The following is a 13,957-nucleotide window of genomic DNA, read 5'->3' on the forward strand; positions in this document are numbered from 1 at the left end:
ATTAATTTTTGAGGGACCCTCCAAGTGTGCACAATGCAAGTCAAATTTTGAAACAGAAGAGCACTTGTTATTCCGATGTTCTTTTACTAGATCATGCTAGCAATGACTATGTAAGAACCTTAACTGGTCTTTGGCTCTCCCTAAAAAACCTATGGAATCACTTCAATAGTTGGCCCAAACATGGAAACTGCAAAATATACAGTAGCCTTTGGAAGATTTCACCCTCTATCCTCATAGGAAATATGGACTTGGAAAAAAATTGAAGAATTTTTCAAAACAAAGAAATGACCTTACCATCCCTACTCAACAAAATGGAAACAGACATTTAATAGAAGTATAAAATAACATCCTAAGAAACTCAATTAAAGAAGAAGCAACATTTGAAGACTGGGATGGAAAGACAAATAAGAATTGGAGTTACCTCATAAATCCTCCTCAAACTTACTCCAAGTCAAACAAACAAGCCATATTAGACTGTAAATAGGAGCCTCCTCCAATAGGCTAGTTAAAGCTAAACTTTGACGAAGCATCAAGAGGTAACCCAAGAAATGCATGACTTAGGTACATTATCCACTCAGATAGAGACAAATGGATGGCTAAATGAGCTAAACCACAAGTGAAAATGTCAAATAACATAGTGGAACTAGAATCTTTGATGGAAAGATTAAACCTAAGTACAAAACTAGGCATAAAAAAATCATCGAAGGAGACTCTCAAGTAATATCAAATGCAATTAGAACAAGAAACTTACTCCAAACTAAAAAATCAACTCTAAACTCAAATATGCACTAACAATTATAGACAAGTTTGAGGCAATCAAGATTTAAAACATTTATCAGAGGGGAATAAAGAGGCAGACAACTTAGCTATTAAGGGAGTTGGTGGTGAAGACCTTAAAATTAATAACAATATATAATCCTCAACTTAAATATCCAAATAGGTAGCAACGAGTAATTTCCCTAAGCCAGGGCTCAAACTATATCCATCAACTCTCAAACTCAACTAACAGTAAACCATATATGCCTTAGATTACAAATGCAAAGAAAAAGTGGACAATCTATACATTTAAAACCCCCATACAAACAATAGGCACATCATACGAATACTGTTAACCAATATTAGATATAGATTAAATTCCCAAGTGGTACTAATAAGAAATCATCTACCTTTAACCTTACTATCACAACTATCATATCCCTTCTTTCAGCCTTGCATAGCCAACTCTCCATGTCGAGACATATATCTAAAAAAAATTGGTAACATAATATGTGAAATATCAATATAAAGGACTTTATAAATTCAAGTTATGCAAAATTTGATCCAATTTGATGAGTGGTAAGGTGGATTTGGAAAGAACAACACATGGCTTAGGATTAATTTTTCTATATATGTGAATAATTAGGTAGAAATCATGATGAGTTTCAAATTCTAGCTTTCATTTTGTGTGTGTCCTTTAAGATGGATTCAAGCTCAATATACTTTAATATCAGTAAATTAATTCTTGAAAGTCCTTTCACCAGACGTTGTAATAAACAAATCTTATGGATATAGAATTAAAAGGTAACCAATAGACTTCTATTAATACTTATCACAGACTCTTGAAACAACCTACCTGCAAGAGATAGTAATTCAAAAATTAAGTATTGGAAAATGAATATAGTGGGTCAATTCCATAGTCAAGTTCATTTATTGGTCTTTTAAGTTCACACTCATATTTCCATATAGTGGTGTTCTACTCCCTTACCCATCCAATGGATAAGTTCTTAATCTTATTCTTCTTACATGCCTAAGTATTATCATTGTTTAGAAATTATACCTTAAAGGCACTCATTTATCATGACATGACAAGTGCTACTAGATACACATTAATAAATTTTACAAGCTTAATAGTCAAATTCCCTAGTACCTATATTTATGGATGGAACCATTCCTCCATTATAATTGCTCCTCTAATGTTTTAACACATAGCATCAAATGGCACCAATTATGTCCCACTCAATTAGATAATAGTGAGAGGGTGAATGAATTAAATCAACTAATATTTAATTTTAAAATTTAAAATAAATATGAAAAAGTTATAACTACATGTCTTCTCTTATTATTGGAAGCATTATCAATATAGAAACTAACACAATGCATAGTAGCAACAAATAAAATGAGTCTGATGAATACTAAATATGATGAATAGAATGATTTGTTGGATAGTCAAGTGGCACTTTTTTATTTCGAAATATTTTTTTAAAAATATAGATTATTTATTGCAAACTAGATCTCTAAGACAACTATTTATTATAGTTATAAAAAATTATTTTTTTAATTTTCAAAATAGATTGGTTTAAAAATATTAAAACATGTAGAAAAATTAAAATAAAACTTAATTTTTCTATACTTCAACTTAATAGAATACAAGTACATTTATGTGCTTCAAAATAACTATTTTTACACTATAATCATGCATATTAAATCATTGACAAGTCTATAGCTATTAATATATAATTATATTATGACATATTATCAAAATAACTTAAAATCAAATTGAAATGATTTTGCATTTACTAAACTTTGTTCTAGATATAAGATAATTTTTTATAACATGACTATTATTTTCATAGTAGCTTCACTTTTACCGATTTTTTTAATTAAAAAACATGATTATTGTTTTCAATTTGAATTAGTAAAATATTAAAATATTATATTGAAAACATTTTTATGTTATGTCATATTAAAAAAGACTAAATTGATAAATAATTAAATTTATCATTATATTTTTTATAAGACTTTTTATGTCTTCAAAGTTGATAAGAAAAATTGTACTATTATTATTATTTCTAAATATAATTATATGAACTCTTTTGAACTCTAATTAATCTATTTTTCATTTTCTTAAACTTTCTAGTATATGTCAATAATTAAAATGAGTCCCAAATATGACGTTAAAAAATTATCTATAAATAATCAAAATGAAAACACAATAACATTAGTCATAGATTACAGAAGACCACCATTTAATAATCTATATCATTATACAAACATAAGTTTGCAGGTTCCATCGAATAAATTATCTCCGAGCCATAATCTTCCGCACTACCATTCTCTTTCCCATTATTTTTACCATTTCAGTCGTTTTCTATTCTAAGCGGCCAGTCGAGCTCCCATTATCTCTTACAAACAATAATAAAACATTGGTCCAACCTCTCAAAACTCTAAACATTTGTCATCTTTCAATTTCCTAGTTACAGAAAGCAGCATGTCCACAAAAATTGGCCACCTTTCTGAATTAAATAAATATATCTGCCATAAATGTACGTAGTATTGACGTAACTGGTCTTAACGTAATGACTAATAATTTAGTATTTAAATGTCGTTCTATTTGCATTCTTATTGTCACGCGTTATGCATGGCTGTAGCGTTGTTGGAACATTTGTTGCAGTTGCATTTGTGTGTAAATTATTTAGGCGTGGGTATGGAGAGATGAAGAATAATATTCAAGTAAAGGTGGAGATTGTGAAGGCAAAGACTAATGTAATAAACTTGGATTTTATTTTGGATGTTCATAAGTATTGAAATTGAATTCAGGTCTCCGTAATGAAACCTCAACATTTTAACCAATTAACTTCAACGTCCTTTTATACATCAAGCCATGATTTTGTTTGACAATTGATGGAAATGTATGAAAGAAGAGAGCCTTCACTTTTGACAGAAATCTGAATAATGTTACGGAAAAAGAGATAAGGATCTTGATAAATGTGATGGGTTTCATCTTGTGGATATATGCTAGGTACTGAACGATGGAGAATGATGAAGTGGTACAAAAATGTATTTAAGATAAGCTTGTGTTACTTTCAATATTATATAAAATTTAGAAAATTTAGTTATGAATAATAAAAAATATACATTATTAATTAAAATTATTATAAATATGGGTGAACAATTTATGTAATAAGAGAATACTATTGTTACACAAATCAAAATTTGAAGAGTTCAGTTAGAAAAAGAGTCAAAAAAGTCAAAAAAAAAAAAAAAAATCAATATTATAAACTACAAGGATAGTAAATTGTAAAAATCTTCCTTTCTTTTTTCTTGTTTCTCACCTCTGCCTTGCTCCAAGACGTTCCCTCTCCCCTTCTTCTTGGTAATGGGGCCTCCTCTGTGAGACCTTGGTAATGTGTCTTGCCTTTCCCTCCTCAACTTAGTGTAGATTGTAGGTTAGGCTTCCCATCCTTTGTGTGGAAGCCCCTCTCCCACCTCCCCACCCACCTTGCTTCTTTCTATGGTTTCAGAATTTGTTGGTCTTTCCTTGGCTGTGCCCCTTTTGGATGCCAAACTATTCTCTATGCTCCCTCTTTGATAGTGCAAGGAGGTTTAATGGGCTCCCCCAAATGTCTAGAATCTTTTGCCTCCTTTACTAAAAAGGTGAGAGGATTTCCCTTTCCCTCTAGAGTAGAAATTTTGAATTTTCCTTAATACAATGCCTCTTACAAGATCAATAATACTATAGTGTAGGTTCCTAATGAAATTTTGGCTGACACGATCAACTCGTTGGGATTGTTGCTTGTGGGCAGATTCTTCTCATTTAGACCCTCTATTGATCAACTCGGGAAATGGATTATGAATTGCTAGTCCCTCAAGACGAGTGTTAAGATTAATGATGTTTCTCATGCCATGTTCCTTTTTAGCTTCATGAACAAAGTGGGCCTATTGTCTAATCTTACCAATGACCCCTAAGCTTATGGAAACAATCAAAGGAATATCTTGTCCCTTTTCAAATGGAAACCTTGGTTAGACACTCATTCAACTTAGGAGTCATTTCTCCCACTTGGGTTCATTTGGGTGGACTCCCATTTGAATTTTGAAATAATGAGGTTTTCAGAGGTATCAGTGAATCTTTTGGCTTACTTATGGTGGTCAGTAGGGTGACTCAGCTTGAGTCTTTCCTCCTTTTTGCCAAAATCTATGTTAGGGTGGAGGTTAACTTTGTGCTACCAACTTATATTACCCTACAATTGAAGTAGCCTATTTTAAGCCTTCCAAGTAAATTTGCATGAAATTCCTCAAGTTGTTCCAACAAATATATATGTAAATTTTGTCCATGCCCAATATTGAGCGATACATGCTCATGGACATTGCAAATGTACAAATATTTAATACATTGCAACATCTTCATTTGTGATGCATTCACATAAGAGTTTCAAAGGCCACCCTAGTGAGAAAATAAAACTTTAATTAAAATAGGTTGGAAATAATAAAAATAGTATGTAAGATCAATGAATTGTTGAATAGAATATGTTATAATAAATTTGTAATGATCTAAAGATAATCTTCTAGATTTATGATTATAGAAATTGAATAATAGAATAATTAATTGATGTAGTAAATGAAAGATAAAAATATAGATGTATAGTAAATTTATTATTATTTTTCAACAATGTATTATGTTATATTTTATTGTTGTAAAATTCCTTTTATAGTAACTTTAGTTTTTAGAAATGAGAGATGTTTATTTTGTAAAATAATATTTATTTTCTTTACCAAGCTCTAAACATATTAACAAAAATATAAGATATGACATGTTAATTATTATTTCTAATAAAAAAATAAAAGATATGTTGAAAGTTAACTCAAAAAATTATTTTAAAAATGATAATGTATTATATGATTTTGAAGAAAAATAGTGAACAGTAAGTATTCAATTTGAAAAAATATATTTTTAACATAAAAAAGTAATATATTATATATTAGCACATAAAAGTAATATAATGAATCTATAAATAATTTTACCAAAAATAGAATTATAAATATTAATACAACTTATAATTAGCCAAATATAAATCAATATGGAGGAAGGCCATGGGAAAAGGGGTCCTCTAAGATTAAATAAAACAAACCAATTATCATTTTTTATATTGATAACCTTTTACAAAACTTGTGCTCCTTATGAGAAACAATATGGTCCACTTACAAGTTTATTCAATCTCCTTATGAGAAACCACACTAGAAACAACAATTGAAAGACCAATATTTACAACTTAGAATCTTCCTTTTACAGTGAGACAAATACAACCAATTATCATTGAGATAAATAGTATAGATAATATAATAGAATAATAAATTAACACAAACTTTTCAAATATTTGATGAAAAAAAATAGTTCATTCTCATTTGTTGCTTGGTGTTTAACTAACTCACTAATTGTGTACAGTGAATACAATAGTACTAGTTTATGACAAGTACAATAAGTACTTCCCCCCAACATTTTATTTTGGATAGTTGTTTAACTTAAGAAAGTTATCGACAACTTAAATATTTTGAATAAAACTTTGATAACTTTGGAACTTCTTTCACTTTTTATTCTCCTTGCCCACATTTTTAGTAACTTAATAAACTTGACCACATAACTGATGGATGAAATGGTCACTTTTTATTGGTATTTTGACATGCTTAGACAACTTATAAACATATAAATTTGAGGTAATTGTACCAGTTGAATTGACTTTCTTCTTCATTAGTGGCCCTTTGAGAAGCCCTTTTTCAGTTTTGAACCTTCTTATTGTCATTCTATGAAGTGTTATTTATGTATTATGAACTATGAAATACCACTAATACTATACTTGTATTAATTGTTCATTTGGTAGTTTGGTGGTGGTTGGTAGATCATAAAAGGTTGTCAACAAGTGAAGATTTCCTAATCATGTGAATAGAACCTATAAAGATGATGATATTCAAACTATATAATACACTTGGTTTAGCTTCTTTGTCACTTCATCAATGAAAAATATCATTTTCAAATTATCAAAAACATAGGAGAAACAATGGGATTCAGTTCACCTTGTATTATTTTCTAAATTTGATGATTTTGGTAGTTTTAATTATGTGTGTAAGAAACATAGTTTCTTATAAGTGCCTTTACAAGGACTACTGAAAAATATTCTATATAACAATAAGATACTCATCATGAAGATGTGATTAAGGATTTTGTTTACTATGGAGAATTCTATCTAGGTATTGGAAAATTAATAATTTCAATTTTTTTCTATTTAAAATTAGGGCTAGTATAACATAATCTATTTCATTTATTTGAGTCTAGTCATATCTAGAAAGTGATCATTTTACTTCATTCTAAGTATTTGCATTACAATCTATAGATCCTATTCATTGGTTTTAAAGATCTTAGTGATGGTGTATTGTATTTTAATGAGAGAGGTGTGTTGTATTGAGCAAGATGGTCCACACTTAATTCCTTACCACCGTAAAAATACTTTAGTGTCACCTATTTCAAATTGGATTAGGTTAACCTAGTTGTTGGCATGGACTGGTATAGATATTCTTGTATGCAAGTAATACATGAAGTGAATGTGAATAAGATAAGAGAATATATGTATATTGTTGTGTATGTGAGTTGGCACAATTAGTAGTTGACTTCTATATCATTTATTTCTATGTTTCTAAATACCAATGGCAGCAACTTTAGTGCTTGATTTATTTTCATTTTGTAAATTTTTCTAGTGGCCATAGTTATACTATCATTGAGCCTTTCTAATTTTTGGATAGATATCCCAATGATAGCGAGCCAACCTATAGTGATAAAATTGGCATTTAGCTCTTGTAAAAACAACCTTATCCAGTGTCACCTTAATCGGTATTCATTTCATGAGAATTAGCTTCCCTGTTATTTCTCACATCTTGGTTTTCTATGTATATTATAGTGTTCATGGTGTTGTTTCTATGTTATCATGTTCATATCTATTACAAGTTTTTTATTTTTCTAAGTATTTACCAAATTAAAAAAGGTTATTGATTTGTTTATAATAATTAATTCACCCTCTCTTAATTATTCAGCTTGCTCAACATAAAGGATATAATTTTATAAAATAAATGAGTAGCAAAGGGATAAAATAGGTCCTTGGGATAAATGGGGGATTGAAATAATACCCTTTCCCTCCAAATGAGGAGTCAAGGAATAAGGACTTATGTTTCTCAAAAAGTATGATTTCACCTCAAATTGCACCACCAAAAATAACATAAAGGCCTCTAAGGATAGGCTAGTGATGCCATAGAGTGAGGAATATAAATAATTTTTAGAATGATCGTGAAAAATGTTTCATTCATTGTTGCATATCACTTGAATCATACAACAATAAAACAATACATGACTTTTAGAATTCAAATTATAGCATTAATTAATCAAGCATGGCCAATAATTTTGTGATTTATACAAATAGAATAATTATTGTATTAATGTTTTCTATTTCTTTAGTTTTTTCAACGAAGGAGTAATTAAGTTGGTTTAGGATGCTCAAACAAAGAATTTTCTTATTTTCATGAAAAATTAGGAGTTGAATTTATAGAATGAATGGGAAAATGAGAAGGTTTGAAATCTAAAATTTCTTTTGAAAAATGTCATGTACATTTTTCTTTATTTTTAATACTTTTTTGCATGTCTCCTATATTATGTCCATTTTAAAAGTTTGATTAAAAAAAAAGATAATGGCCTATTTTAGGTAGAATTGGGTTGAAATTTAAAACGACCCAAATGATATCCATACATGTGTCATAATAATGTGTTTTGTTCACAATTTCAAGGATTTTGTCTTTACCATGGAAGGTTGGTTTGAAGTATGAATTTCCCCAATCATCATCTTGAATATTTAATGGTTTGCTTGTTTGTATTAGAGAAAGAATTCAAAAGGGAGTTAGAAATGACATATGAATAGTGTTTACTTGATTATGATTTTTATGTGCTAAGATTAGATTTGTAGAAAGGAGGACATTAATAATATTATCTTCGTGATAATATTTGTTATATATGTATAAGACTACATGATAATTAGGTTACATGACACCTCTTATAATAATAACTAGTTTGTTTTGAGGGGTAATAAAATGATATTAAGTTGGGTAGGATCTTTAATCTCAAAATATTCATTTGAAAAAGAAAGTATTGAGGATATTTTCCCATACTTCTTAAGTATTTTTACAGTGAAAATAGTAACTTAGTAGTGGTTAATCTCTAGACGAAAGATGAGAAGGATAGATAGGAGTGGAAGTATCATTATGGGATTTTTCTATCATATTAGATTATTTCAACATAATATCATCTCCTTTCACAGTGGTACTAACATAGGGTAGATACACATCAAGAGAATAACCAAAATCATTTTCCAATAGTTCATCCTCAAGAGGGAGGCCACAAAGAGGAGTTTTAAAATTATGTTCTTGCATCAATATGTCCTCATGAGGGAGAGAAGGTTTGGTAGAAGAACCAATGAGATGTTTATAGAAGGCAATTTTTAAAAACCTAAATCCTTATATCACTTTAATTAACTTTTCAAAAAAGGAGCATTCAGGAAGTGTAGAGGAAGTCGTAGTAGAGATGAATACATCAAGAGCTTCATCCATCATATAAAAATCTTCACTCTTAAATAGATCATCAAAAGTAGTCAAGATTTGGACAACAAAATCTGGCATTTTTTAATGATACAAGATAATGTTATGAAACAAAGCATAAAATGAACCAAATCTAAAGACACATAACAATGCATTAAAATAAAATATTTTATTGTTTTTGACATATAAATGCAGGAATTAATCTATGGACAAAATACAATTTTTATGTAGTTTTTTTTACTAATGAAAGAAAAAATTAAATTAAATGCATAGAATGTAACAATGATATGCATACAAAGGAGATTTAGACACCAAATTAAAAGAGTAGATATTGTGAATTGGGATCATTGAAATGTACAATATGAAATGGTGATAAAAAGAGGGATCAATGCAATCTCTTATTGAATATTAGGAATAAAAAGCTACAAAAAATAATATATAATTGATAACACCTTGATAGAAAAGATATTAAGGCCCAAATTTGGACTATAAGTCTTAGAAGGTCAAGGGATGTGGGATTTGATCCAATATCTAGTTTCAAGATCATGAGAATCTAAAGCACATAGATGGTAATATAGGGCCTATAGAATGAAATGAAGTATTTGATTAGAAAGAAAATAAATTAGAACACTTAGAATTAAGTTCTAGCTTTTTTTTTAAAGAAATTGAATTAATATAGGACTCATTATATTAAGTTGAAGGTCCAATGAGTTCTAGGAGAGTATTAAATCAACGTGGAAACTCATACATATGAAATGCGGCTAAAATAGGAATCAAATTAAGGGTGCTTACTTTTGAGGATTGAATAATAAAATTACCACTAGGGCCTCTAATGTATTTGATAACTTCATTTACTCAATGTACATAGCCTTCAGTATTTTCATCTTCAAGGTTTCAAACTTGCGCTTTAGATTTCTTGACTTGATATGCTCGATCTTCATGTATCCATAAATACTAGTAGCAATATTTTAGCATACATAAAATGTAGGTTTTAAACCCATGGAAAAAAAATTATGAATTAGCCAAATTTGAGATAATTTTATTTTTTTCTTTGAACTATTCTCACATACATTGAATTCTTTCAAAGTAGTAAATATTACCCCATACTCTCCTTCCAAAATTAATAGTGTTTTCAATTAAAATTAGGTACTTTGGTACTCTTCTCACCAACCATTTTGGATCTACCTTAAGTGGTTAAGCTTCACTAGAGGAACTTTTCTTTGATACCCATTATTGAGAAAAAATACTGTTGAGTTGGGGCGGCTAAATAAGCACAATTATTTTTTAACCAAATTTCTTTTTTTGAACTAAATTACTTTAACCACTAATTAAAAAAAATTAAGTAATGATTTCATCAAAACATGAGCACAAGATCTATGTGAAAATATTTAGATGGAAAAAGACATGGTAAGAAAATTACTCACTATATCAAATACCTAATAATAATATTTTGGGAAAGAATCCAAGGACCTCTACCAATTTAGAAATACTAACAATGATTACACTAATAATTAGAACAAAAGTTATAGTTTGTAGTAGAAACTCATTGATTCAAATAAATATAACTAAACTTCATGATTCACTACAATGACCTTCCAATTTGAAATTTAAATAATTGTAATGACTCAAAAATGGTCATCTAGACTATGAGCCCTCTTTCTATCAATTTTGCGATAATTTATCAATCACTTATCTTTGATCAAATCATTACTTTGTTATTTATTCAATTATAACTTATGGTTTGACCACCTTATCCCAAGTCTTTTATTTAATTGAAAGAACTTTTCCTATTTTAATTAAGTAAAATACCTCCCCTTTACTCCTAAGTGTGCACAAAAAAATGCATTTTCTTATTTTAAAAAATAAAAAGAAAAGTATTTTTGTCTACACATGAGGGGCAAACTTTTCTATGGGAGAGGAATATTTATTTTCAAAATAAATTTAATTCTCCTCTACACATCTTTTGCCTCTTAAACATATCCATTGATCTTGCTTAGTTGAGATCCTTGTACACAAAGTCAACATGGCATTCATTCTCCACCCTTAATTTTGCCTCTTAATGTCTGTCATTCATTTCAATTTAAAAGGAGGTTCTCTTCTCACTCTCTCATACCTTATTCTTGCACTTTAGTGTTATGTTATCATTTTTCTTTACTCACTCTTGAGTACTTTGCACTCTCTACTTTACTCACATTAGCTTTACTTGCATTCTTATCTTAATTTTATTTTATGTGTAGCTTAACTCAACAACTCTAATTAGGGGTTTTTGTAACCCTTTGTTAGCTTGAATCTTGCATATCATTTAGTGTAGATTGCATCTTGCATTCCATATTTGATTCTTGGATATTGACACTATTGCCTCTGTGTCTTTCAATCTCTTGTTCTATGGTGCACCTTACAAGGGTTTCCTAACTAGGTTCATTTGAGAGACACCATAATATTATCCTTGCACATAATAGATAGAAAGATATAGGTTGTCTCTTGAGATTATCTTCATCATGGGTATTCTTGAGTATAATAGTCTATAGAAGTGTGTTCACATTTTGAGCATACATTTTTGGCACCTAGAATGGGGCTAGACTCTTTTGTTTAGCTATATTTATTTTTCTTTCATTGGATTTTACACTTGAAGGTTTTTAGTTTCATTTTTCAACCATCAATATCATATGATACTTTTTGTACTATAGTATGACACTTTATTCTACTACAATACGATACTCTTCCGATTTTGACTATCATACTTTTACTCTACACTATATTGTATTGCCTCTTGTAGAGCTTCATACTAGTTGAAACCATTTGTCATACTAACCTAAAGTATCATATGGATTTTCTAGGGTGTATTGTATGACTCTATGTCAGTCGATAAAGTATCACCCAGTCTGATCTGTTTACACAATCTGAGTCTAGAGTTTCAATCTACATTCCAAACTTTCTTTTTTGGTCTTCTAGTTTGCTAATAGCGGTCTTGCAAGTTTACTTTAAATTTTTCATGCTTGTTTGATTCCCTAACATTTTTCTTTTTTAGGGACTTATTTGCTTTCTTTCTTTTCTAAAGGAGAAATTACAAAAAGGGCTACTACCACTTGTTTATAAGGTTGTCCAAGCACAAAAACAAAAAATATTTTTATTTTGTCTTCATTTTATTTAATTGTGCTTGCATATACTAGTTGTTTCATTTCATAGCCACATAAAACCCATAAGTAAAGTTCCTTTTTTAGTAAGAGATTATGTTCTTTGCCCTTGAAGAAAATAAAAAATCTTGACTCTTCTTTAGATTAAGAAAGTGGGTGGTGTATTTCACTCTTTAATGATCTTAAGTAACTTGTTTGGGGTCTTTGGGAGAAGCATTAGGGAATAAGAGATTATGCTCTTAACCCTTGTAAAACATCTTAAATCTTGACTTCCTTGGTGTGGATCAATTTTGTTCAATCTCCTATTGATATTTACTCCTTTAAAGGGCATGCTATTTTGTGGAAAGATACCAACAAGAATGATCCAAGTGGGAACAAGAAAAACCTATCTATCTCATAATCATAATGCCCTTAACAAAGGTGAAAGCCTTGGGAAACATAGCAATTGACTTCATTTAGTGAGAGTACTTGTGGGATTGTGACCATGAGGAAATTATAAGGTGAGTATGTTTAAGGTACTCTTGTGGATATGAGGCCTCTATCCCATATATATCAAGTGGAATAGGGGTTTTATGAATAAAATTCTTACTAAGAACCATAGGTTTAGAAGCTACCCTATTCTTTTTCTCAATATCTTGGTGCAAGGATCAATCCTAGTGGACTACGCAAATCACCCTAGGATTTACACTCACCATATGTGTTCCATTATATGTGAGTAACTTGTCTACGACAAAGCCAATATCTATTTTGGGAAACTAACTACTTTGTATAGGAAAAGGGAACATCAATTTGTGAGCCAAGCTATTGACTATTGAGTTGTGACCTTAAATAGATCTTGTTTCGTGTGTTTTCAAATGTGTGAGATTCATGGAAATCTTATTAAACATACATAATTGGTAGTCTCATAGGGTCTTACTTCTTAAGATTTCACAAGTGCTTGTATTGGAAAGATTGATTTGTCTCATGTCTAATTGTTTGAGGATGTGTGATTGAATTACTATTTCTATCAAAACTTACTATTTTACTTTGAAAACTAAAACTCAATAGTGCTACAATAGTCACTCAAGAACACTTGGTCAAAAACTCAATCAACTTAGATATTTTGATCACAAAACATCATAAACTATATTTTAGTGGAAAATTTTCATACTTCTGTAGCGAGGAACATCGTATGATAATCCTAGTGTCTACAAAATATCATACTAGCTTATAGAGTCTGTCTTACTTCTATCTTGTCATCTATCATACTTCCATTGTCAAAGTGTCATTCTCCCTAAAACTAACATTATATCTCTTACAAATCATTGCACGAACCACTCTTCTATCCTACTATAATCTAGCTTATTTTGTTATATCATCCAATTTCTGCATTTAGTTGGCTTGACTTTTAAACTCACTCTTGGCTAATATGAGGTGTCTATACTTGTTTGTACTTCTTT

At 29.6% G+C, this 13,957-nt stretch overlaps 1 pseudogene; it reads left to right on the forward strand.

Annotated features, from left to right (window-relative positions):
* Positions 1-3,393: 3,393 nt before the first annotated feature.
* The window catches only part of LOC149533190 (putative beta-1,3-galactosyltransferase 8), a 56,477-nt pseudogene continuing 45,913 nt past the window's right edge, over positions 3,394-13,957 (forward strand).

The sequence above is a fragment of the Cupressus sempervirens genome, chromosome 10, assembly GCF_028749045.1.
Source record: "Cupressus sempervirens isolate cs-2001-9-10 chromosome 10, ASM2874904v1, whole genome shotgun sequence".
NCBI classification, from domain to species: domain Eukaryota; kingdom Viridiplantae; phylum Streptophyta; class Pinopsida; order Cupressales; family Cupressaceae; genus Cupressus; species Cupressus sempervirens.